A 26,324-nucleotide genomic window follows, 5' to 3' on the forward strand; every position below is an offset into this window, starting at 1 on the left:
TGATTTAAAGATAACTTTATTCAGGTGCAAGATGGCATTTGAGGCTCAATTGCAAGTCAGTGAATTGGAAAGAGGTGTAAGGGGTAGACAGAATGACGTAAGACTAAAATAGGGTATACCCTCTCCATTTCTAGCCAATTACCAGCTATTTATGGCCCCTTTTATACTACATTTTTTTTTCAAAAATGCATATGGACCAGAGCAGTTTACTGGTTGCTTTTGGTTTTTTTTTTGGTTTTTTTTTTGACCTTTGATCACTGAAATTTTTTGTTGATTTGACACAGGAAGATGATCAAACTTCAGTTTTCAGAGGTGGAAAATCTGCCCAGTCTTTTATATCTTAGGACTTTTGTCTTGGGCCTTAAGTAGATTCTCAGGATGAAGTGAGAGGAGTTCTGTACCTTATAAGAAATGAAAATATTAAACGGATACAACTTTAATGTTAATTTTTAATAATCATATCTGATTATGTCAGATATATACTTGGTGCAGGCATGCTGTTGTTACCCACAAATGCAAAATCCATTTATCACAAGGTTTGGTCCTTATGAAACTGAATGGAGAGGAGCAAAAAACAGTGGCATCTGCTGTCAGTGGACGTAGCTCCTCTTTGTTGTCCACGACTGGGATGGTTCGAGATATACAGTCAGAATGAACAAGTGGCGCTATCAGCTGTTTCAAATCCAGCTGAGATGCTATGTTACTTTAATAGCACTTATGTGCATTCTGCAGCCTTAGTGATTGGAGAAAGTCCTAATTTGTTTTTAGTATGTCGTATATTTTTGTTCTGGTCTTTAGCGATTTTAGATGAACTGTCCAAGTTCTTGTATATAAGAAGAAAAATATGTAGCTCTACCTATAAGCCAGTATTCAAAACTGACATATGCCAGAAATTAGAGCATGCTGTTGCTGTTTCATAGCTGTTGGGTGAGACTAGATTTTTACATTAATTTACCGTAATAGTGTATGATCAGTCATGGTTATAATTTTCACTGTAAGTAATTTTATCTGAGAAGAGGGCAAATGTGGGATGAGTGAACATCATTTTACTCCTAGTAACAGCTTACACAGATTGGGATAAAAGTACGTTGATAAACTCATGCTATAATTTTTGTAGGTTGGCTGGAGTGCTTCATTTTCTAGAGCTGCTGTTATTTATCATTTAGTCCACGAGCATGTTAGACTCCTCCCAATACAGATACTCAGTCTTTTGCCGGTGTTTCAGGGTTGCTTTCAGTAAGGCTCAGGGTAGTCTCCTATTTTTTATTATGCTCAGAAGCTTTAGACTCACCCCATCCCCTTCTGAAGCGGTGGATCAATCTAGCTCAGGCTATATAAGCTTGAGAAATAAGGGTGGCTGGGTAGCAAGTGGATGCCTAAGGCTTAAAGCAGTGGGTTTAAGGAGGAAACCTTCAAGCTTGTAAAAGGCATTGAATAGCCTGTTTTTTTCCTTTGAGATCCCTCTTACCTCTTTCTCTGCAGTCGCAGTCTGCCCTAATGCTTGCAGCCCTGGACTTCCCTGAGCATGAGAGAATGCAGCATACTTTCAGGGCTACACCTTCTGGAAAAATGGAATAGAATCAAACCTAACAAAACAGAAAATGTGTCTTGAACACATGCTAGCCATTGCTATAGTTTTGTTTTGTTTAGAATCATAGAATCACTAGGTTGTGAAGGAACTTTGAGATCATCAATCCCAGTCATACCTGTCCACTACTAAATTATATTCCTAAGCACTTCATCTACCCGTCTTTTAAATATTTCCAGCGATGGTGACTCAACCACCTCCCTGGGCAACCTGTTCCAGTGCCTGGTAAGCCTTTTGGTGAAAAAATTTTTAATATCTAATCTGAACTTCCGCTGGTGCAGCTTAAGGCCATTTTTTCTTTTCCTATCTCTTGTTACTGGTGGGAGACCAGCACCCACCTCTCTACAGCCTTCTTTCAGGCAGTTGTAGAGAGTGATAAGGTCTCCCCTCAGCCTCCTTTTCTCCAGGCTAAGCAACCTCAGTTCCCTCAGCTGCCTCCGTAAGATTTGTTCTCCAGCCCCTTCACCAGCTTCGTTGTCCTTCTTTGGACACACTCCTGCACCTCAATGTCCTCCTTACAGCGTGGGTTTGCTACACTGTATGTCTCAACATTTTGTTTGCCCGATTTTTTGGGCACGTTAGGGTCCTTTGTTTCTGTGAGTAGGTCCAGCTGCAACAGAAATAATTGTAAGGTAGTGTTGTGGGTTAACCACAGTAGGCACCTAAGTGCAAGATAAATGCTCACTAGAAAAAAAATGAAGGTGAGGAAGAACGAATACTCTACCAATAAAGATGCGGTTTTAGACATTGAAGCAGATTGTTTTGGCTAGCTGCAGTTGTGGGTGTAATAGAAGACATAGATTGTTACAAGGGTTTTTCTAAGGTTTCTAAGGTTTTTCTTTGACCATTGCATAATAGTATGCAAAAGATGCAAGCAAAAAGAATAATGTAAAGTCTCGACCATTAAAGCTGACTGTCTTTACAGTTACTGAAGACTTTGGCAACCAGTGTGATGAGCATTTTGAAGATTGTACGCTGCGTGGATTGATTGAGAGGCAAGTTAGATTGCATGGATAAGTGAGGAAAAATAAATTTAGCTGTATAGACCGGTCAACTCTTACACGTATAAGTATTATTAAAGACAGCAAGAACTACAACAGAGTTTCAGATGAGATCTGAATAAACTAGAAGTTGAAGAGGAGCTGGTGAAAATTGCTCCCTCATTTTGAACCTAAGTGGGCGAGAATGGTGACAAAGATGTATTTGATACTGAGAGAGAAAAACTGGTCAAAGATTTCTCAAATACTCAGTTCGCTTTAGAAAGATACTTGTAGTAGTACGTTGTTGACGCTATTTCTTATGTATTTTGTATACTATCTGTACTTTCTCCTGTAAAAAGAAAAAAAAGACTCAAGTTGCCAGCAAGTCTCTAGATCGTTAGTATTGTATTTCAGCTAATGTTTCTTACTCACCCTGACCAGACAACTTCTAAAATTATTATTCAGGTTAACTTCAGTGTAAGTGAAGGCTGAGTAGCAGTTTCATCTTTCTGATGTGAGAGAATTTATCTTTCAAAGTCCCAAATTACACTTTGCAATGATTTCATCATTGAAAAAATATCCTGAGCTGACAACAATGAATTAACAGCCATTTCACTTGAGACTAATTCCTGTCTACAGTTAAGAATTTTGCTTGGTGAAATGTTATGGCAATGCCAATTTAATTCTTGTTTGTTTTGCTTAGTTTTGAAGGAACAGAAACAAGTGTCAATTCCAGAATTCTGTTGTAGCAGCTTGTAATGGGTTTGTCCTGATTCATTGATGTGTCTGTTTATTGCATCCACTGGATACTGTGACTTTCCGTGTAGTTTCTTGTGTTATGTTAACCTGTCCCTTATTCCTTGAGATGCATTGCTATACTTTCACTATCTTTAGAGAATGTTTCAAAGTATTTTTACTACCGTTTGACATTTGCCTTTTCTGAGGCTGAAGTTATGTTTTACTGTCAGTTCCTTTCAAACAAAGTCTGTGCCACCGTTGTGAGATGTTGAGTTGAAGACACAGGTAGAAGATGGCAGACAGTGAAACAAAACTGAAAAGCAAGCAGACGTTCTAGTCACATGTACATGTGAATAAATGAAAAAAATCCATTTAACTGACTTGTGTTATCTTGCAGAGGTGAAAGACAGGGAGAAGCTCTCTCTTCCACCCCAGATGTTTGCTTTGGTATTTTCCTCTCAGAGCTCTAGCTCTGCCATCCAGCCTCTCTAGTGTTTCTGAAGTGGAATGTCTTGGAGCCAGAGCTCAAAGTTCAAGACCCTTCTGTAAGCTCTGTCATCTGTGACATACATCTTTGACCATTTGGTTGTGGTTGGTATTAACATATGTGCCTGCGTAACCCAGTCTGTCCTGATTATGACAGTTCATAAGATGCATTTCCAAGTACCACTTGTTCTCTTAATTCTCTAGTGAATTAAAACAAAAAAACTAACTGGGTTTTGTTACAACAGTTTTGGTTTGTTGTTTTTAAATTTAAGTCTTTCATAAAACCACAGTAGATAATGGGAGATTTTCTTAATATGTAGCTAATGTAAAAGGTGCTGTATATATGTACAAGCATTTTAAAATTCTAAATTGGATAAATAAGCCTTGTCTATATGCGTAGTATTAAAAGTGAATTATCTCCTTGCTTTCAGTGACTCTTCATGCTAAGAAGATATATGGAGCATTCTGGCCAGAAAACAGCTGCCATTTCTAAAACAGCATTGGGATGTGCGTACATGCAGAAAAAAGCCAGGCAAAACTATTCTGTGGTAGCTCACCATGGGACTTTTGTTCTCACATGCTGTTAGTGCTACCTTACCTTATCAGAAGTATCCTACAGTTCTACAGGTGGACTGTATTTCATATGAAATATCAAATATTTTGAATGAATCATAGAATAGATTTAGTTTGGAAGGGACCTTAAAGGTCATCCAGTTCCAACCCCCATGCCATGGGCAGGGACACTTTCCGCTAGATCAGGTTGCTTAAAACCTCATTCAACCCAGTCGTGTACCTCCAGGGAGGAGGCATCCATGACTTCTCTGGGAAACCTGTTCCAGTGCCTCACCACCCTCACTGTAAAAAATTTCTTCCTAACATGTAATCTAAATCAACCCTCTTTCAGCTTAAAACCATTACCCATCACCCTATCACTGCACTCCCTGGTAAAGAGCCTGTCCTCTGCTAAATTCTGCTTGTTAGGCATTGCTACCCTTAGTGACTGATTTGTGGATAAAGACAATGTTATGGCTGCTGGCCTTGTATTACAGCTAGTGGAAAGGTTATTCTTAGACTTGGGCCATGAGATCACAACAAAGTTTTGATATATGCAGGAGTAAAAGTAAATTAAACTTGGGTTTATTAAGAACTTTTACTTTGTATCTTTGTTTTAGTTCTTTAGTTTACTCAGTTGATCGGGTATATAGTCAGAGAACTGAGCATTTTTGTTGGAGGATTCTCTAGTCCAGCATGTGGAGTAAAGGAAGGTGAATGGGTAACTAGAGTTTTGAATAGTGACCCAGACTAATTATTAACCACATTACTATTTGGTAATCCTTGAATGATGTTATCTTCACATTATCTCGTCATGTGACAAGAAAACAGAGATGCAGCGGATTTCTTTTTACATTTTGGATCATGTGAAATTTGTATTTGTAGTGTGCTTCTTGTGATCCTGAAGGTAATTCCTCATAATATAAAATGTTAAAGAACCTTAGGATAAGTCGTCTGCATTTTCTAAGTTTTGCATTTGTAGAAGTACAGAAGATTTGGTGGTACAGGGTATAAATCTTACATGGGCATTATTCCTGCTGTTTATGCTTGGCTTGGCATCATATTTAGATTTGGGCTTTAACTGAATCCATTAGTTAAACTATTTTCTTTTTAGGAAGTATTCCTTGCATTGTGTGTGGAAATTTCAGGTTAAAATTAAATGGCTATTTGTAATGGTAAGCAGTCTGGATAGGTAGTCTTCTCTTTCTGGCACGCATATGATTTCATGAAATATGTTTACTGTGAAGTATTGCATGTGATACTGTACATTACTGGAAACAACTTTAATAGTAGCATAGAGATTAATTCAATGGAGTTTGTTTTTTAAACCTAGTTCATTTCTTCACTGCATATATTCTTTGGCTTTTTCTAGTGTTTGAGAAGATTTCTATTGTCTTGCTTTGCTGTTCTGAAGGCATTTGTCTTTGTTATGGAAATTAGTTGATCTGACAGGGGTCAGAGGAAATATCTGTTGGTTGCCCAGATTTTTTTTGCTGCCTGTCAAGCAATACACTTGTTATGGTTATGAATTCTTAAATAAAATGGGTAATAAAGTGCTGGTATGGTTAAGGGAAATAATGCGTTACTTCTGAATGCCTGCTGAATAAGCACTTAGTTCATGAAGTCAAATGCTGATGTCCTGGGCTTCTGGATGCTTAAGGTTTGGCCCAGGAAGAAACAGTTGGTCTGTACTTGTAAGGCATGAGTGACTTCAGTGGTGGAAGGACCGGCATCTAGACAAACGTGAGTTGACCAATATAGTTATAATAGTTATATTTATAATCCAGATAAATTTACTGGAGTTGAGAGATGGGAAGAAGAGGGTGTGCACCAATTGGGTAAGTTAAACTGTTGTCTATCTATTATCTCTGGCTCCTTTTCTGGTCATTAACTGTTTATTTCTACTATTACTCTTCTCTGGTGGTTGTGGCGTCTGCAGTATCTTACCATGAATTTACTTGACATTGGTTAAAATTTAGTTTCAAATAAAGTCATATATAAAATTAAAAAGTAGACATTGATGAATCTGATTTTTAATGACTAGCTGCAGAAATCTTATAAATAGACTGTAAAATTAAACTGACAGTTACGTTGAAAGGGATTTAGTGAATGTGGGCTTTTTTAACATTGGAATTGTTTGTAAAGTAGGACTTGAGAGGTGCTGCTGAGAGTCGGTTCAGGAAGGGTCACTAAGGGTAACTTTTGAACAGAAAATACAGTATTTTTAATTACCTTTATTTCAGTTAAAACATGAAATAAAGTATTTTAAGACTGTAGTCTTTAAACAGTATAAGTTTTAGAATCAGATGTGTGTCGTGAAGTGTTTTATTTTGGAGTCTTGTGAGTAGCAATCCAATTTCCATGTGGCTAATAAAATATGGATACTTTGGAGTTCATTGAACAGATCTGAACAATTGTTCAGGTTTAGTGTAAGAACAAAATACTGGTTAAAAGCTGTTAAAACCTTGAAGTACATATCGGTAAGAAGTCTTGGTACTGCAATTTAAGTGGCAGCAGGAAAAAAAGATTAGTCAGAAAAAGCAGTCCTGTGATTGTTTATGGACCTGGGTCATATACATTTACCTTGCTAACATCTTTTTACTGTCATTAATAAAATCCAGAGTTTATTACACCAAAAAAAAAAATCACTATGTAGAAAAACCAAAGGGATTCTTTATTGTTGGCTGCGGTGTTATGTTTGGCTTTGAAGAAAATGACTTGTTTTCCATTTTCAGTCAAAGATCAACGCAATCATTTGAGCCTTGACTTTTTCTTCCAGGAGTCTGACAGAGCTGGCGGCATTTTCTTCTGTCAGGCTTTTGTTGTCTAAGATCAACTCTTTGACTCACTGACACTGTAATGAAGAGTAAACAAGCCCTGTTTCTTTGAGGCAATTTGTAGTATATTTCTAGTGGTTTCTGAATTTAACAATATCGGTTTAACAGTTGTTAAACCATGCAGCTGTGGTAAACTTCGTTACTAGTGGTAATAATTGTGTTGGTGAAATGACTATCGCAGCCCCATATAGATGGGTTTAATTTTGGTCCTGATGGTATCGCCTTCTGCCCTCCACTACACTTGTCTGCTCCTCAGTTCTTCTCCTACATTAACCTACATTTTGCTGGATTTCAAATGTCCTGCTTGTACTTTTTTCCCAACTGATAAATGTGTTAGGTAATTGCTAGTCCACATGTGCTTCCAATAAACTCCATGAATGAGTGTTCTTATACATGGGGCTTAAAAATACAGGTCTGTCTGGGAACAGGTACTCAGGAGGTTTTAGAGGATAGGATGTAAATTTCACATAATGTCTGTGACCAGAGAAGCTAACTGTGGTGTCCCTTAAAACCACCATAAGAATCGGCATCAATATTTATTGATTCTATTTATCAGATGTATAAACATCTGAAGCCTTCTGGATCTCCGATGTTAAAAAAGAAGACAGAATGTTCTCATGCCGGACCATCAATAAAAATAAGTTCATTTTTTAAAAAAGGAAATTACTGAATTCAAGCTTCAGTTGATTTTCTTATTTTGTGTTCTGACAAAACAAATGTTGTCTTTGGTTACTTCTCAGTGGATGGTGTCTACTCATCATGCAATTTATTGTTCATTGATGACATTTACACCAGGCCTGAAAACTATGATAATTAGGTAATGAAATTAAAGGAAAGTTGTGTTGGCATAATTATTTGAGGAAATTTGCCTCTTGAATTCTTAATGTATAAACTGAGGCATTATTTCCATGATTTTTCCATACTTTCACACAGTCATTAATTCATGTTGAAATCTGTCGTTAACAAACAAATTTATATGTTCAGAATAGAGAACAGGTTACCTGCTTATTTACCAGGAAAATAATGAAGATTAGGTAATTCTAGGTACCCTTGGCTAGGGTTTTTTTGTAAAGTTCTAGGTAAGAAAGTAATCTCTTTAGGATGAAGTAGTGATAAACCTTCTCCCTTGTGTCCCAAGGTTAAAATGTTGGAATTGATCATGGGTAAACCAGCAGTGCGTGTTCCTTGTTTTGAGGACTTGTGAACATTTCCATGCAGACTTATGTTTTCCACTCAGTGAAGAAAAAGACCAGGAAGAAAAAAATCTCAGATGGTTTGGAATTACTAAGTCAACAAAACTCTTGCATGATAGAATCATGGTGCCATTGCCAGCTCTTCATTTTTTTCACTGTTGCCTCAGGTGCTAGACCACTCCTATCAGTCATGGCAGACCAGATTCAATAAAGTCTATTTTGCACTAGAGATTTGTTTTGTACCTGTTGCCTCTTAGACTGCTGTTGGAAATTTTGGGTATGACGTACTTATGGTCTCTTATCTCATAAAGCTGCTTGTTGTAGAAATTAGAAATTAACTAAGGCTACAAATAGAGTTCAAGGGACCTCTATGATGGATGAATGTTGTAATGCCCAACAAAAGAGTAAATCTCAGTGTTTCCCTGACAGTGCGCGTTTTTGTACAAAGTGAAGCAGCAATAAGCGTGAGAGTGCAAATGGCTGTTCTCAGGTAGAGGAGGTTTCTCCACTTTGTGTCAATCGTCAAGCCTCGTGCACCTTAATACAAGCAGGGTGCTACCTATTTTTAGTCATGTAACAACAAGGTTGTTCTTCATTGCAAGCTGCCTTTATAGATTGAATAACAGCACGATTGTTGCCAAACACTGATCAAACTGGAGGCTAACAAAAGCTACAGTTCACATATTTCCTTTTCCATTCCACTAGTAATTGTAATGATAGGAAAGCGTCATGCATAGTTCACCAAACAGCTTCATTTATAATTATAAATGTAATATAGGGGAAAATGCATCTGTATATGTGTTCAGTTTAATTAGCTTTAGAAGGCATTGGTACAAGTATGTTTTGTTGATCGTCAGTTACTGTAGGTAGTGAAGGTTCTAAATGGAAAATTATGAGGGTCCTGATTTAGGGTGACACAATGAAAAGAGTTTTTATTTAGTTGGAAAAAGTTATTTTTTTGTGTTCAGCTCACACTGGAGCCCCAAATACCTAATCTGTAATACTTACAGAAGGAAAAGTAACAACTGTTTCTTTCTGATGTAGAAGTTAGATACACAGTTGCTAAGATGAAGCCATTTGCCCAATTCTTTTATTATAAGGACTTAAATTCTTCTGTATCTGATTCCGGTATTGAATAACTCAAACTTTTTCATGTAACAGTTAAGAAAATTAAAAGAATATACACAGCAAATGTGTACAAAATATATCAAATGAGTCTTTGCCTAATATAACAAAAAGTGAAATTTTTATATTCAAACTTAATTCAATGATGTAATTCAGTGCAATCTCATTAAGTCCATAGTTAATGTTCTCATAATAACATTAATTCTGTCTTCCTTCAGGTACTTTGTATAGTATAGTTTACTGCTATGTAACTTATTACCAGTAGGATTCCCGTTAATGATCATTCTCTTGAAAATCTGAAATCTTCACAATTGTATTTTCCAATGTACTTTGTGTTTAGGTTGTCTTAATTAAAATGAAGCAAACAAAAAGTGATGGCAAGGGTCTTTGTTTTTCCTACTTACCACGGCATCACACCTGTTTAGGTAATTTGTCTTCTGAGGAATAATACTACAGACCTAAATGCTGCTATTTAAGTTCCTGTAAGTTGAATCTTTTCATTCCCCTTTTTACTGTTTTATAGTTTGCTGGCAGAATTAAAGCATTTTCAGCCATTAATCTTTTTTTTTTTTTTTTTTTCCTTTTTTTCTCATACAAGACTGGTATTCATCAGCCTTCTAATTCATCTGAGTAGCTTACAGGACAGGAATTTCCAGCATTTACTTTTGTCTTTTGCAGAACAGGTGTTTCTGTACTTCTGTATTTAAAGGTGATGCCCTGATTTTTATTTCACTAATAACACATTATACTATAAATCTAACGTCTGTTTGGGGATTTGAGTTTAAAATGGGCTCCCAGTCTTACTCTGGTGGAGAAACCAACTTCTTTTGTATAGCACTTGCTAACAAAACTGCCATTTTATTGATGAATATGGAAAAAGTGTGTAGTCCAGTGCTTTGTTCCATTCCTCTAATTTATGACACCAGTAATAATGGATGATGAATGAGTTATCCAAAACATTAATAAATTATCTTAAGAGGTATACTAAATCAAAGAGGAGGAGACTAAGTAATAATCTCGTATAATGCCCCAAGAAAAGTAAGCTAATTCTGGAGACATTTATTCAGTGGTATGCAAAAACGCAGAGAAATTTGTTGAAAGTGAGCTGCTATAGTTAGTATGATGATAATATAACTCGGTGTTTTAAATGTGCTATTCTAGACGTTTGGATCACCAGCTTCAGGTGGCAAGAGATCTAAAATATACAGATTGAAATAATTCTTAAATATTTAAGTTAAAATGTTGATTTTAAGCATGTTTAAAATAAAACCCAGCAATTTTATCTTGCATTGATGATGCTTACATCCTCTTCCCTAAATTCATCTATCCGCTAACAGGGTTGAAATTTGCAGCAGTTTTCTGCTGTGGTTTGCATTCACCAACTTGATGATTCTTTGTGAAATATTCACTTGTTCTAAGAGAAGCTGTGCAGCCTTTCTTTTTTTTTTTAGTGGTGAATTTTCCATGTTTTTTTCATCAGGATGTCATGAGCAGTAGTTCCCCCAGTGACACTGGCTATCTCAGAAGGAATCTTCATGTAAGAAGAGGCCTTTGACTGCTTACACAGTATTTGTTTACCATTTTGCTATAGACAGGAAACATCAAAGTAGTGGGGCACTTTTATGTAAACAAACTATTGACATTCTTATTACTCTGGTTTTTAAGTCCAGTGAAATTTAGTCACAATTATAAAATGGAATGAAATTTAGGAAGTGTGTGTTACTGTTGCTGGTAGAAATAAAATATCCTGTAGGTTGTGTAAGGTTTTCCATTTCACAAATTGAGGGGCTTGGGGTTCAATGAATGTCATTTTTAGCCACATTTAGATGACCTATGTGTGGATTTATATAATTTTGTCATCAAAATATCTTTTGTCATCAAAATGTCCCCTTTTTCTTTTTTTAATGTTTTCTTTTATGTCTTTGCTGGGGTTTATATGGGTGTATTGAACTGATCCAGATGATGAATAATATTTTTTTTTCTTTGCTAAGGTTATACGATGAGTTGTGATATAGCTAAATAGTTTTGCTGTGGAGTTAACTAGACATCGTAAAGGCTGTACTTTCTACAAGGACGATAGGAAGCCCTTATCCTTGATGATTTCTAGCCATATTGGATCACTTTTGGATACAGATAGTTAAACTTATCCATTTTCATGCTTATTTTTCACTTGTAAAACGGTGCAGGAGAATATCTTACTGTGCAGTCAGGCCAGGATAGTAATTGGGTTTCTATATTTCATTGATCTCAGCTTTATTTTTGTGACTAAGATTATGCAATGACAGCTGGATATTAAGCCACTTATATTGAGCTGCTGGATTTTTTTTTTTTCCCCCCAGTTCCACCTGTCATGCGCCCCTTAAGAGTCTCAGTGATCCAAACTGGCCAAAGTGGTCTGGAGGGTGGCATGCTATCACTGCACTCATAGTGTTTTTCTTACAGATGGACATTTTTGAGCTATGCTTCTTTCTCATTTCCCAGGATGCGTTCTGTTCTTTCACATCATAGCCTGAATTTAACCTTAAGCCATGGAATTTATTATAGTTGCAATTCTTTACATAAATGTTGTCATAGAAGATGTCGCCAGTTGCTTTCTACTTTTTGTTTCCTCGCATTTTTTAATAAAAATACTGAGCATTGTTAGTCATATGGTACTTCGAACATTGATCTTTATGATGAAAAATTAACATACTTTTTTTAAATAGTGAGTTGTAAACAGGTGTTTGTGGGTTTTTTTTGTTTCCACCTTAACTGAGTTCAGACATCTTGTGAAAATGTTGATATTAATTCTAACTTCAATGAATGTGCCATATTTGTGAGTCAGAGTAGAGCTTCTTTGGCTCAGTCAGCCCATACTTATGCAGTTGTTAAATTTTACTTGTTTTTCTCCATAGCTGACGTGACCAGGTCTCTAATTTTTAACACTGTCAAGTTTAAAGAGAAGTGGAGGACATCAAGCATTTTTAGAAACTAGGAAATATATCTATTTTCTAAGTTTATTATATCTTTACATATGAAGTATATACAGAGATTTTATTCTCAGTGTATTTGTCTTACCTTTTATTTCCTGCAATTTTCTTCTGGCCACTTGTATTGGAGTTTCACATATATCTTTAAGGTCTTTAGCTCACCCTTCCATTTATCTTAATATCTGCCTTGGTTGCAAAGGTATAAACCTTAGAGTCAGTCTTCAAGGTTCTTAACTCATAGCACTGCTTTGTACTAAAGAAACTAGAGTCTTTCTATATTGATAATCTGCCGTATTAAAACTGGCTTAGTGATTAAAGTGGGATGGATTTCCCCTCTATGCAGACCCTTAAACTTTCTCAAGTTTAGGATGAAATTGAAATCTTTTGAAGACCAATAAGGTGTTTCCCAGTAAAGACTGAAGAGAATTTAGTTGCATTATCAGTATTTGCCATTATGTCAGACCTTAGTTTAAGGAAAATAACTGTTAAGAAAGCAAAAGAATCCTGTGTAAAATCAAGACCTATTAAGAATCAGAGAAGTCCATTAAATAGTGTTTTAGAGATTAAGGTATTTGTTCATGGTTGTCGTAACATGGCTTTAAGTTCATTCTGTCTGTGGTACACCAGGAGAACTTGGATCAGCATTATATACCTGAGATGAGTGCTTTAATGTCTCTGTGCTGTATTTTGTTCTGGAGAATGTATCTCAAAATCTCATAAAGGATAAATTTTGTTTGAAATTAGTTGGAGGTGACAGCCAAACGGAGAATGGTAGCAGACCTTGGAGTGTATGACACTCACCTGGATAAAAGATGAATAAACTCGGAACCTTGTTCAGTTATTTATAGAAAGTAGAAAATCTACATTTTGCAGAAATTAAAATGTCTGTATCTTTGTTAAAATAAACCAGGAAAGAGGTTTGGCAGCTCTTGCTTTACCAAAACTGGAGCGTAAGCCTTTAGTCGAACTACAATTAAGACCTATATTTGGAGAGGCCTTCTATGGAGGAGAGTAAGGTGGAGTATCCAATCTGTTTCATATGAATATTCTAACAGAACAACCACCATTAATTGTGTAAGAAGGTGACTACACACTGTGTCCATTTACAAAGTAGTCAGTCCTTCATAAAGATATCTGTGCTATTTATAATTTTGTATTTGTTACTTCAGTAAATAAGGCATCTGAAATAATAACGTAATTGCAAAGAATAAATTTTCAGCCATGTAAAAGAAATAATTCAGTAATATGTTTTGAGATGGCAAGGGAACAATGCTTTTGTCTTAAGCATATAACTTGACAAAAAAAGTGGATCTTAACTGTAGAGTTGTGCTCTGTCGTTTGTAGGACATTTGAGGGCTTATTAGAATCAAGAAGTATACAACTAAGGTTCTTTGAAAAAGAGAAAAGAACTGTGTAACAAAATGAAAATTAAATAACTGTAAAGTAATTTTTTGCCAAGTCCATTCATTTAAGCATTTATTATGTTTCGTAATTTCTAATTAATAGACAATGCATTGTTTAAATAGGGTAGTAATTGTGTTTTTTAAACACTATAGAAGAGTATCTTTAATTCAAAAATCAAATTTTACTGCCAAAATAAAGATTCTATAGTTTGGAGTGCTTCCAGTTAAAGCATTAGAACAAGTCCACGGTGAATACTGCAAGTCAATACAATGAAGGGTTAATTGTGAAAAACTGTATAAGTTTTATTTTCGTATAAATCAAGAGGTTTGTAAAATGTACACTTACTGTTGATCATTAGAATACAAAACTATCTAGTAAAATCAATTACCATACATATCTGATGACTGATTGTATAATATGAAAGTCAAATAATTGTAATCATTAACCATGGCTTCAGGTCATATGAGTTGTCAGCTCAAAAACTGTAGAGGAGAAAGAGGTTGATCTGTGTATACTTAATGTGGGATGCTGTACTTGTGGGAATTTGAGATAAAATTTTGCTAGTAATCTGCTTGGTTTTATCTAAAAATTGACTAGGAAACATGGGTCATAACAATTAAATGAGCTATATGTTTTATTGATAGCAGTTGAGTCAGTGGTTTTGGATATAACATTTTGGTATATGTTTTAATGTTTTAAAATTGATTTTTTTACTAAGAGACAACTGGAAGAAGTTGGTTAGAAAGTTATTCAATAAATAAGCAAAGTTCTTACCAGGAACCTACTCAAAATTATCCTATAACCAATAGTAAGACTGGGTTACTTTTAGTTTTTACTTAGACTTATACAATATGTATTAAAAACATTTGTTTATGATTTAGAAAAACCAGAGGTATATTAGATTTTTTAAATTAAGTACCATACTGAGTCACAGAAGTGTTTTTATACATGAAGTGGACCAAACAGATAATTTTTAGTTTAATTGTTCAATTGTAATAAATAGGAGGAGTGAAGTGTGGCTGAGGAGTAAGGCTTCTGGCCTGAAAAGGATTTAAATATTATTTAGGTTCCCAAATATAATAATCCATTGCAGTTCTTTGTTTTGGCTTTTTTATTGTTAATGCAAAATATTCTATGTGACTTGTAACAATATAAAGAATCCTTGGAATGTGAGTCAGAATATAGTGGTTGATGTCTTATATTACCTACAATCTGATTAAGCATGTCTGTCCAGCCTTTCTCTTTTCCCCTGTATTTGCTCCTGGATGTCGAAAAAAAAAAAAAATCCTGCGCTAAATTTTGAGATTATATGATAATCTCTTTCTAAAATTTCCTGTGGTTCCTGTGTTCATGAGTTCCCAAAGGGAAGAAGCAGCAGCATGTGGTTTCTTCTGATCAGATCTGAACCTACAGGCTAAGAAACTTTCTGATTATGGCAGTATCAAAAGATAGAGAATAGAAGATCTGTTTGCTTGGTGCTTTTTACTGTAAATCTTATTTATAGTCTTGCCATTGTAAATATTTGAAATATCATATTGAGAATGTGGTCCAATCCAGTTCCTTGCATTATCACCCAAATTAACTTGAGTACCAGCAATGCGACCTCCTTATTGTAGCACTCGGCTTCTCAGCCTGGGCAGAGCACAGAACGCATACAAGTGCTTGATTCCTGGTATTCTTGCCCTGTGAAGTACACCTGAATGGTACTGACTTTTGTATTAGTCTTCCATTGACCAATCTCTTACATAATCTCTTAGAATAAAGACACGTATAGTATATTTGAGGGTTGTGGGGAAAAGGACCAGCTGGCAGAACAGAGGAATGGAATTGAGTTCACTTTTGGTCTTTTACCATTTGTGTAGGATGGAATTTGCCGCTCATTGCAAGAGAGGAAAAGGTGGCAGTATCTCAGGTTATTGGGTTTTTTGTGTCCTTTCTTTAAATAATTTTCATGCCTGTTTGAGCAGGGAGTTAGGACTCTGAGACAGAAATAGTTGTGTGTGGAGGGCAATTCTGTAACCACGGATTAGAAGCCCAAATTAAACATGAAAGTAATTAAAAACTAAGTACATTTTAAAAGAAGAAAAAATGTGTTTTTAAGACATCAGTGACTGTAATTACAGTTTTAGCAGTACTGTAACTCATTGGTGAAAAATCACTTTGCTACCAGAGGCTGCCAAGCTGCAGATGAATGAAGATGATCTATGACTAAGTGGTACTTCCAAGAGAAGGTCTGATTCCAGAACCTCAGGATCATTCCTGAGCCATTGTATGTCCCAGTAATCCTCAAAATCTTTTAATGTGTGAAGGTATATACTGCTTTTACAAGGATCCATTATGTTATAAAAGAAGGATTTGGGATATGTATGATTTGTTTTGGAAGTGAATGGAATTTGCAGATGTGCTTTGGGAATAAAGTGCTATTCTCAAACAGAAATCAGGGCACTGAAAGAGAATACCTTAGCAGAAACCCAGTCTAATTTGTCCCAGTTCAGAAATACATATTGTGAGAAGAAAGTGCTTCAGATTCCTTAAAATACAGAAATTTTTTGTACTCTTGTGTTTTGGGGCTCGCAGCGTTATTAGCTCAAAGGGGAGGTGTGCTTTTTCATGATGACTATATTTAGCCAGGAGAAATAGTCCTTTTTAAAGCGAATTGAAATGAGTGTATGAGAGCGTGAAATTATCAGCAGCACTGGTGCACATTTACATTACTTCTACATACTCTTTTGAATGACCACACAACAGAACAAGTACTTCATTTCCACTGTGTTGATTTTTCTTGACAAAACATGGCAGTCTATCCAAAGGAGGGTGTTTAGCCAAGATGAATATAAAATTTATGATTAAACAAAGTGTTTTCTTATTATAATCCCTAAAGAGAATTTGAGACTTGTTAAATATAATGTGGCCAGGTAGTTTTAAGAGTAAATTATCCTTTATGCTTTTAAATGCCAAAATATAGCAACACCACCAACCAGCTGAGATCTTACCAGCAGAAACAACACTGCATACTGATTTCCTTTGAACCAAGCAGCAAAACCCCATGCATATATACTCTATATAGCCTCAGGTTTGAGGTATTCATTCAGTTTCACAGTCCTGTATAGAGATCAAGAACCCATGTCAGAGGGTCTCTTTCACGAAATGTGTGTTACAAAGCAAATAAATCTTTTTGACAGAATGGATAAAACTTGCTAACGTCATTACACTTTTAGCATGTTTCTCTAACTGCTATATTTACAGAATACCACTTTGAAAAAAACTATGGTGACTGTCAATATTACTCATTAAAATAAATGGAGAGGGAACACTGACTAAGGAGATGAGTGGATTTTGACCTTCGTGGTGTCAGTGTCGGCTTTGGAGTGCAGTGTTCTGATTAAATGGTGAATGTACTTAGAAATGGATATTAAATGATCTCGGTGTATTCTTTCAAGGACTATGAACTTCCAAAATCAAGGATAACATTAGATGTCAGCCAAGTATTTTGTCCTTATCATGGTTTGTCTTTACATCTGAATTAGTGCCAGTTTGCACAGATTGTGTGTCAGCTTAAATACAGGAAACAGGCCTCAGTCTGCTTGAACTCATTCCACCAAAGACTTCTAAAAACTTTGGGTAGTCTGCAAACTGTAATGGTTGTTTCACATTAAGTTGCTTTGTAGAATTATAAAACAGCTTTTCTTGTGCTTTCAAATAAAATGTTGTCATCCGCTAATGAATGAGATACCATCTGTAATAATTAAGGTTATTCTACTTGTTTTCCCCCTGCAGCAAAACTTCTGAAGGTTTGCAGAAGACAGTAGGAGAACCAGCAAGAAGGCTGTTACAGTATTGTAAGTAGTGCACCCACAAAAGAAAATGAATGTGTGAATTAAGAATTTATTATTAAGAGATTTTCTTTTTTGGGGAGGGAGGAGGGGAAATTGAGCAACATAAAGGGATTACGTGTAAAATACAGAGCAGGATGTATTGTAGCAATCATCTTAATAATTTACAAGGGAAAAACTGCACTCTTGTAAAACTCAAAATTGTATCCTTGTGCAGTGTAATCAGGAATTTACCAATAGCAGTGAAAAATATTTCTCTACCAACCAAAGATTGATCTACTTTATATACATTTGTTTATTTAAAACTCTCAGAATTTAGAAAATCATTGTAGTTTTGTAGGGTTGTCATTTGTTTTAGTGACTTATTGTTTAGGTTATTTTGCAGAATTATTTATTTGCTGATTTATTTATGTATTTCATTATTTATTTATTTGATTATTTAGTAAATTATTTATCTGATGAATTATTAATACATCTTCATGACGTGGTTTAAATTATTTATAACTTAATTTTGAGTTTATTGCTTTTCGACGCTGCATTGTTACTGACTAGTTTTGATTTTTTTTTCTTGGTTCTTGAAAATTAAAGTACTAGCTCTAAGGCAAAAGTATATTCTTTGCAGAATCCATAGATAGTTTTCAATGAAGTAATTTACCATGTAGATACTAATTTTGTTTAGCTCTATATCGCTTAATATTACTTTTCTACTTACTTAGCTTTTGCTTCTATTATTTCACAGATGTGTCAAGATCAAATTCATGACCTTTTAAGGAACAAAGATAAATATTTACTTTAAAATGTGTAGAAACAGAATAGTTATAATTTTCCCAGATTAAGTACTCTTTAATTATTCTTAAAGTTAACTTGAGATATTTTTGTTCCAATAAACTGGATGGGTTTTTAAAGGACACTTTTGATATCTGAACTAATACATTTAGGTTCTAATAAGAAGATAATATATTCACATTCATAACTCAGATGGAGATATTTTTTAGTAGCAAGGTTTTAAGTATATGGGGAGGAGTGGTATCTTTAGACTCCTATAGAAGATACTTGTTGAGGGAGGAGGGTGAGTAGTTCCCCCCCCAGTGTTTTTTGCATGCATAGGAATTCATAAGCTCTGAGAATTTAGCATCTCTGTATTATTGTATTTAAATTACTTTTAGGTTCTGTGTTCACAAAGAATTATTCCTAGAGCACAACATATTTGTTGTGAAGCCTGTTTTTGTGTTGCTTTCTTTGACCAATAAAGAAGGTCTGAAATCTTACCTTTTTTCTCCAAAGAAACTTGAGTGACTGTATAAAAACAGTCTAAGGGGCCAATTTTAGGTTTCATGTATGAGCAGCAGCTCTATGGAGTTTAAAATCTGCCTGGGATCAGAGTTTGACTCAGGCAGTTCTGAGTGTTGAGTTTTTCAGGAATGGTGAGCCTCTTACCTGAAGTTCTCTATATGACTGCAGTTCCTGGTGAGTGACTCATTGGGTGATCTGAAGCCACCTTGCAGGAGAGCGCTGTGACTGACAGCCCTATTTCAGAGCTGTAACGAATAGGGCAAAGCAGCAGTTCCTCTGCTAAAGTGCCGTGTGCATAACTTGGCCTTTATTCTATGTTTAGTGCTTGAAATGAATTACTATATACTTTAAAGTTTTAACACAGCATGGAAAGGCTGCATTGTACATTTCAAGTTTCAGTGCTGTTGAAATACAGTAGAAATGGCCTCTGTAGACAGGTTTCACTATAGAACTTAAATTATGCATGTGTATATCCAAATTCCTTATTTTGAAATATTGAATGTATGAATATTTAATTTGTATCTTGCTTTAGTATCTTCATATGCTTGCCTTAAAGGAAGCTGTTCCCTTTGATTTATATACATGGATAAAAATGTGTGTACAGTACGTATCAATGGTTTTTCTCTCTGCAGTGTTAGATGAACAGTTTTAGATAACGATAGCTACTGATTTTTATTCTGCAGCTTGCTACCATTGTATAAAATGTAATTTTGTCGTATTTATTCTATTAAACTTACTTGAATTTCAAATTCATTTGCTTTCCAGAAGTATTTTCTTAATTACATACGTTAAAAAAAGTCAAGTATGTTGTAGATCTTAATGATGCAATATTTTTGATCTGTGCACAGTAACAAAGCTCTGAATATTATTATTTGGGGCAGACTACCAATCTGAAATTTATATTTCTCCTTACTTGAATGTTTTCACCGAAGCTGAGAACTCCAAGGGAGTTCCTCAATGTATACTAGTTTATGACATGCTCTATGGAATGTAGTGCAGTTGTTCTTATTTCCTTCTTTAAATGAGGTCTTATTGTTGAGTAAGACCTATCATAAGCAGTTGCAAAGGTAAGTGCTGTCAATGCATTCTGCCACCAGTTTCTCAGAGTATGAAACACTTCCTGAAAGACGTGCTACTACTGTTATAGGGTAATATAACGCAGCTTATGTGTTGGCACTGAAAGTAGCTACTTCATAATGATGACAAGTGAAAGTACAGCCAAAGGTCACATTAAACAAGAGATTTCTTTCACACCTCATCCATTTTCTGAATGTGGTATGAAAATAGCTTTGTTCCCTGCGCTTCAGTATTTTAAAAAATTAAGTTATCTTGAAATATTTTTTTTATACCTTGTATATTACTTCGCTTACGTTTTAAGAGGTGGACTGTGGAATTCTAGCATGCTAACTTCACTGCTACACGCATTCAAAACTAGCTTAAATTTTGAATACAATTAGACAACATAGGTAGTCTTTAATCTCACATTTTTATGGTTTGCAAATTTGCTTAAAGGCATAACGTTAAGTTCTAGAAAAAGAATTATTAATATGCAAAGTGATATTTATATTGATGTTGCATAACTAACCATGGTAATAATCAGGTTTTTGTATCCTTTAAGAAGAAAGATATGGATTTTTTTTCAGAAAATTGCAGTCTGTTGTTCAGGAATAGAAAGAGTGAACCTGTTTATGTTGACAGGCTGTTTCTTAGCTCTGTTTTAAAGAGAACCTTCCAGTAATATGAAAGGATTATTTACACTGTATTCTCAATCGGCTCCCTATCTTACACTGAAACAGCCAACCAGGATGCTAAAATAAGGCGTCATTTTTAAAAGAATGAATAGATAATGAAAATGAAGCTGGCTTGTTTGACAGAGGTTGCCGAGCAGTTAGGAGGTGCTGGTTGGGAAGCCTAAATCTGGTATATTATTGGTAGGTGTATTTCTGTTCTAATCTAACTCCATAGAAATTGCGGAAACCATATTAAGCTCTTATTCAATTTATTCCATAGAGATTAAAGAATTTACATCTCATGAGTCATATATTTCCTGCTGTATCTCTAATACAGCCATTTTTAGTATTTTTCTTGCCTCTTTCCTCTATTCGTATGCTTAGAGAATCTGTATGTAGGAGCTTGTTATTTCACCCGTGAGGCAAGGAGGAGTTCAAATCAATAGCAGTGTGTTGTTGACACTAAATGATGTTTCTTTTTGCCACAATAAGACTTGATTTTTGTCATCCTGATAATGCTAGCTTATTTCACAGAAAGGGGATCAGCACTCTCTCAAATCAAACTTTACAAGTAATAAAAAAAAATTCCTTTGAAGGAAATACTAGTGAAATACTCCAATATTTGTAACCAAACATTTATGTTGGCTAAAATGAATATCCAAGTTCTTTTTCACTTTGTGGGGAAGCTGCTTTCCAGTGCATTTTGGAAGTCTGTGTTAAAGGATGTGGGATTATTTAGAGCTGGCAATGATGAAAGGATGGTATTTTAAAATGAAATTATTTCATTTTTTGAAATATAAGTTTTATTACAATCCATATTTTATGTAGATGTTAGCTAAACAAAGCCAAAACCAAAACAAAAAACCTCAAGCTAGTAGAAATTCTGTATGTTTCACAGAGAAATCCTTGCAGCACAACCTTGGTAGAGGATGCCTGCAAGAGAAAAAGGTGCTGCCAGCAAGATGTTCCAATGCTGTCAAACGTTGGAACAGGCTGCCCAAGGAAGTAGTTGAGTCACCATCCCTGGAAATAGTTAAAAGATGTGTAGATTTGGTGCTTAAGGACATGTATTAGTTGTGGCTTGACAGTGCTAGGTTGAGATTTGGGCTTGATCTTAAAGATCTTCTCCAACCTAAACAGTTCTCCGATTCTGTGATTCTTTGTTACCATGCTAGGTCTGGGATTGTACTATAGCATGATCAAGAAGGAGTAAGCAGTTGGTTTTAACTTGAACTAAGGATGCCATAGGGGCTGTAGAAAGATGTATATTTGAAAAGAAATAAGTGTAACGTTGGGAAGGAATAGTGTGATGATAGGAACTTACGGGCCTGATGTTGGTAGCAACAGCGAGTGCTTGAGAATCACAGATTCTTTTGCCTTGGACATCTGAAAACAGTAGCAGAGTTGAATCATCCAATTACATTTTTAAAATAACCATCCTGCTCCTTGGAACAGCATATTCATACATTTCTGTATGTTTCTTTCACTGTATGGTAGATGCTACTTTTTTATCTGAAAGAACCTTGGGAAATGTTAGAGCTACATGGTTAAATATTCATTTAATAAGTTGTGAATTTTAACTTGAAGGTTGAACCACAGAAGCATGTTCTATGAAAGCCTTTTGACAGCAAGCATCTTTATTACTAGGTTCACACAAGTAACTTTTCTGTTTGCAGTGTTTTCATTGTTCTGTATTTTCATGCAAAACATGGGCTCTCAGATGTTCATAATGTAATCTACAATCTAATAGTTTTAAGTTTTGCAATATCTCCCCTTCTCATTTGTTCTATATGATTTTCATAAAGTCACCTGACATAAATTGTCCACGAATCATCATGATCTTTCCTGGAGGGGAAATGCCTGCTGTGGTGCAAGCACTGAAAATAGTCCTCGTGAGAATGACAGTAACTGGTTGTATTTCAATAATGGTAGTGAATGTAACTTTTAAGGAGTGTTTTGTGGGGCTTTTTTGAATACATGTTAACTGCAATAAATCAGTTGAACGTCACAGAAGATGACCAGCAACTTCAGAAATGTAGCTTATTGAGTCTATCTACCTCAGATCCTGAAAGTTTGTGACTATTCTCTTCATTGAAATATGTTTTGTTGAGTTAGGTCAAGTCTACATTAGGAGCACTTTGCCAGTTTATCTATAGCAACACGCATCCAGCTCAGATGCAACTTTATAGCAAAGCGATAGTCAGAATTGCTTAGTCTTGTTCATGTATCTCCTACTTCTTCCTTCTGCCTCCAATGCTGAGAGAAGCTAAAAATCAGTTTTGCTAATACAACTTTCATTTACTTGTATCAAGTTAAGCACGCTCATGAAATACCACCTGTCTATGGGACTATCCTGTCCCATGTATGTATGTTAAAATGGCTACCAGAAAGACCCTTGAACCTCTTGTGAGCAATGCAGTGAAGATGCAAGAAGTTCATTGAAAAAGGCTGTGCCTAGTGTGGTGACTTGTCACTACTGAAACATGTTTTTCCTTTCAGCTGAAATTCTGTTCTTGTAAACATTTGAGTGTAACTTAAAACAACCTGATAGTTACACTGAAGTTGGTGGATATACTCTCTTCCAGCATTATATTTTGTAAACACTAATTTTAGACTATTTTCTTTATCCCAGGCTCTTGGCGCTTGACATATTGTTTATAGTTGGATTTAATGTTCCTTACTCTGTTGTTAGAATCAACAAACATTAAAAACATCCCTTATAGTGTTTGTGAAAGCAGAAAAAAATATCAAATGCAAGGAATTCTGTTATTCATCCTTTTTTGGTTGTTTATATTGTTTCTTGCATTAGTTAACTACCATGTTTCAATTGACAAGAGTTTTCAGAGACCCTAGGCATCTAGAATTTTCCCATTTCATCTTATTTATGTTAATTTTAACATCTGATAAAAAAGTTGGGTGGTTTCAGAATTATTACTGCAGAACTTAACTTTTGTGCAATAAGCTTTAACATTAATTTCATATGATTTGTGGATTCAGGTAAACAAGAAGTAATTCCTTTGGAATTGTAAAATCTGTTGATAATGCATAGTTGGTTTGTATGAGTAGTCTAGAAACTTGAGGTATAAGCTTTTATTTGAAATTTCTTGTAATGTGCAGCCAACAAATGAAACTGTTATTGCTGTTTTTGTCTGTTGTCTTTGACTAGATGAAGTTACTTTTTCTGTTTCTATATATAACTGGTTTTGTTTCTGTAATATGCAACTCTATGCCATGGTGTGTCAAGGCTATCTCTTCTTTAATTGGTTCAAAACGTAATTTTCGTAACATTTTTACTCACAATTTATAGAGTCATTTGGCCTTGCTATGCATCCTTATTCCTAATAAATGCTTGCTCTAGGTGAGAGTAAACATAAAAGTAACTTGGGAGTGAGAAGTATATTTTAATAACAGCTTGAAAAAAAATACCTTTTGTTTCTCTTTAACCAGCTAAAATCTACAGCACTACTCTTAAGGCCTTTTCTTAGAGAAAGACTTTGTTATATGCACATGCATGAAACACATTCTTAGAACAATTTGTAAAACTACGGCACATCTGAAGGCATATTCTTTACTTTCAGTGAAATGTATTTTGAATAAGTAGCTGATCTATTGAATAGAGTTGTCCATTGATTCTAAAGATGTTTTTTTCTGTGCTCAGACAAATCAAGATGGTAATCATTTATAATTTCTTGCTTTCATGAAAAGGAGTGATGCATAATATGATTGGAAGGAATGCATGAGTCATGAAATGGGGAGCTGGGCAATCATGGATAAATTCACTTGAAAAACTCTTCTGCTTACCAGGATCCATAATGTGAGTTCAGTTTTCTGTAACATTATGGTGGTAGAGGTTTTAATAAAAGCCTTGGATGGATGAAGAACACATTGGTTAGTCTGTTATAGAAAGGAGTTCTTTAAGTCCCATCTAAAAGTGTTTGTGGAGAGGTGATCAGAGGACGCTCTCTCTTCTGATCTCCACATGAACATGAAAATAAAATGTCTTCAAATTACTACAGTGAGTATGGAGTGAATGGAGACCCTATGGTCCTGAAAGTACCTACAGTACTGTAAGACAGCTTTTAGGAGCTGTTAAAATATGGATAACTTGGTAGAGCTCTTCAGAAACTCGTTTCTATTTCAAACGTAGATCTGTGTAGCTAGTCAACATTTCTACTATTTTTCTTACTTGTACAACTACACCTAAATGAGAATAAACCTAGATGTTGTTACTAAATAAATGGCTTAATTTGTCATAGCTCCACACACAGTAAATCTATCTGTTTTTCAGCTTTTCTTCCATACTGAAATCATCAAACGTATTAAAAAAATTTCTTGGTAGAATCAAGCATCATCTCTGTGTCCCAGGAAAGACTCTAAGAACCAGCTGTTTTTCTCCCTGCAGTGACCTGGACTAGGCAGCCTAACATCTGGCTCTGTTTTCTTTTCAGTGACCCAAGCCAGATTTCTTCGAAGCCCTCTGCTGGTATTTTCCCTGCAGTCACTCATGCAAATGTCTTTTACGTGCTACAGCTGGTTTTGAAAGATCTCTTGCCTTCGTCTTTTCTGACTCACTCTTTCTGTAAATTTAGAGAGGTGATTTTTAGAATTCGTGAGTAATGTTGATCATAGGATTGTTCTGGTTGTCTTGCTTTAAGGCATATATCAGAACTATAGAAAAAGGGCAAATTAGATTTACTTTCTGAAGGAAAGCTCAGTCTTGCCTGTGGTTCTTATGGACGAAGAATCCTAATCTTCAACTGTGTTAATTACATGCATTTAACTTGTGAGAATCAAGGTGAAGCTGTTGATGGTGGCTTGGGACAGGACAGAGTTCAGAAACAAAAAGAGGAGATATTTTGCTATGTGGACTAACAGTATGAAAGAAATTACATGGCATAATGCTCTAAATAAGAATAAAAGGCTTTTAATGATATAAGCCTTAATCAATAGGATTAAGCTGACTTCAGGAAGGCAATATTGCTAAATAGCTAAAGGCAAAACAGAAAAGTGTTAGTTTGCCATTTTGGGGGAGTTACAGCTCGTCTTTCACAGTCATTGCCCATGGAAATTATGGAAAATCTTTTAGAAAGGCTATTTTTTTTTCCATAAATACACAAGTCTGGTTTTGGGTGTTTGTGTTTTGTTTTTTTTTTTTTTTATATCTGTAACACATTCTAATATTAAAGGGAGCCAGAAATTCTTGGTTCTTTGCATGTTTTATAGGGACTATGTTTTAGGAAAGATTGTGAACATTGCTTTCAGTTTGCGGTCTTAAAATAATTTCCTTTTGGCAAGTGATTTAAAAAAACTGCTCTGGCTACTACTGAGTGAATTTGCCGTAGCTGAAAACACAAATCACATGCATAATATGAACATTTTACCCTTTCTAAATCAACATGGAGTACTTTTTTAGTAATCTTTGTTCTGGGAAAACTAGTCTGATTATTGTTTGAATATATTCTGCTCTACAATATAAACTGAAGCATAGTAGTAATGATTGGTTAGGACAATTGCTTCGGAAGCTGAAGAAAGTAGCCTTGCTAAGCTCCTTTCCCTAGCTATGTGTTCTCACCACTTTTATGCAGGCTGCTGTTGT

General features: G+C 35.3%; 1 protein-coding gene across 3 annotated transcripts in view; it reads left to right on the plus strand.

Annotated features, from left to right (window-relative positions):
* Nucleotides 1-26,324, plus strand: part of TBC1D5 (TBC1 domain family member 5) — a 314,809-nt gene that overhangs the window by 8,417 nt on the left and 280,068 nt on the right. For all 3 annotated transcript variants that reach the window (XM_069860194.1, XM_069860196.1, XM_069860195.1), the window contains exon 2: nt 17,650-17,711. The gene's annotated coding sequence lies outside the window, so the exon portion shown is untranslated. The remainder of the gene's footprint in view (nt 1-17,649; nt 17,712-26,324) is intronic.

The sequence above is a fragment of the Phaenicophaeus curvirostris genome, chromosome 6 (genome assembly GCF_032191515.1).
Source record: "Phaenicophaeus curvirostris isolate KB17595 chromosome 6, BPBGC_Pcur_1.0, whole genome shotgun sequence".
Classification (NCBI taxonomy): Eukaryota; Metazoa; Chordata; class Aves; order Cuculiformes; family Cuculidae; genus Phaenicophaeus; species Phaenicophaeus curvirostris.